Source organism: Gossypium hirsutum, chromosome A11, assembly GCF_007990345.1.
Source record: "Gossypium hirsutum isolate 1008001.06 chromosome A11, Gossypium_hirsutum_v2.1, whole genome shotgun sequence".
In the NCBI taxonomy this organism is placed as follows: Eukaryota; Viridiplantae; Streptophyta; class Magnoliopsida; order Malvales; family Malvaceae; genus Gossypium; species Gossypium hirsutum.
The window spans coordinates 53761873-53763376 of NC_053434.1; the positions used below are offsets into that span (position 1 = coordinate 53761873).

A 1504-nucleotide genomic window follows, 5' to 3' on the forward strand; every position below is an offset into this window, starting at 1 on the left:
GCTTCAGGGCAGTGGCAAGCAGCGTATATGGGTGCCTAGAAGTCTTGGTTTCGAGCTATTGTACGCATAATTGGCTACCTTTTTGCTGCATGCATGGGGGGAGTAATTCAATTGGACCGAAAGTCTTCCAAGCAGCAAATTGAGTCGGCCAAGCGGTGGGAAAGTGGTGGCTACTAATCGGTAGGAAGGATTTGGATGGAATTCAAATTAGGTGGTGTCTAAAATTAAAGAGAAAAACATGGAAATTTGATCTTGGAAAGGATTTTATGCCGAAATAGGACTCATGGTAGTACCAATTCGGCTATAGGCAATTAAATGCCGAAAACCCTCTTAAAATTTTGGCTTGTATGGGTTGCTTTTCTTCTTTGTTTAGTTTTGGGTATTTTTAAGTGTTAGTCGATTTAGGTTCGGGCCATTCACATCTATTATTATTTTTGAGATCGACCTTCATTCTTTTTGTTCATCTTTTTTTCACCAAGCTTAATCTTCTACTCCTACTTATAAGTCCTTTCTCTTTGATTCTCTTCTCATTATTGCCGAATATAGATACTTTTCTCCGTGCCAAAAAAAGCCGAACCTCACAACTCTCTTATCCTTCTGCCGACATCTCCCCTCTACTTCACAAACTTCTATTCTCCATCTCGTTTCTTCAAAAGCCGAATCACCTAGATCTATTCTCTATTCGTATTTTGGGTTAGATCTACAACAAATCGAGAATAGGAAGGTACTTGGGAACGTTTTTGGCAAGTAAATCTTTGGTAAGTGCTCAGAATCCCTTCTCTATCCATTATTTGGTGATTTAAAGAAAAGTCAAAAACCCCTATACGCAAAGGGTGCCTGTCGACTAAACTAAAATGGTTTAGTGGTGTTATTTGATTTGTTTTGCTCTAGTGTGGATTAAAGGCTACTGATCGAGGGCTTGTATAATTGGAACGACTAGATTTAGATCTAGTCCATATTCCAAGAAAAGGTAAGAACTTTAGTGCCTAAGGTGTTAATGGCCGATTATTGGTAAGGGGATTTGTATATAAGTTGTTATGGATTCATAGTTTAACGTGTTAGTAACTGATTGTAGGCAACTCGTGTGTGGAACTCGTCAGCGTTTCGTCGTAAAATAGGTATGTAAACGACACCCACTTATAGACTAGATCGACAAAGGTATTTTGTAGACTTACGAGCGTGCGAGCGCTCGTGGGATAGTTGTTCGTTAATCTTGGTAATCTCAAGCGGTAAGATTGTAGAGTGCACAATTTCATGCACTTCGCTATATTTGGGTTTAATGGGCCAAAATCGGGTTAATGGGCCAACATGCCCAATTCGGTAAAAATGCTCGGTAAGTGTTTCTGTTAATACGTTAATGGTTGTAACATGCATGAAAACCTTAAAATAGTAAATCTACTAAAATACCCGTAAGTATAAAAATTACCATTATACCCCTAGGTGTAAAGTGACCATTATACCTCTAGGGTTAATTTTGACTGAAATGCAAGATATTCTGTTCTGT

At 38.6% G+C, this 1504-nt stretch overlaps 1 long non-coding RNA gene across 1 annotated transcript; it reads left to right on the forward strand.

Annotated features, from left to right (window-relative positions):
- The first annotated feature begins 254 nt into the window (after positions 1-254).
- LOC121209947 (uncharacterized) lies at positions 255-1119 on the forward strand. The gene is made up of 3 exons (XR_005905203.1): positions 255-758; positions 892-970; positions 1076-1119. It is a non-coding gene; the product is annotated as an uncharacterized lncRNA (long non-coding RNA).
- The last annotated feature ends 385 nt before the right edge of the window (positions 1120-1504 follow it).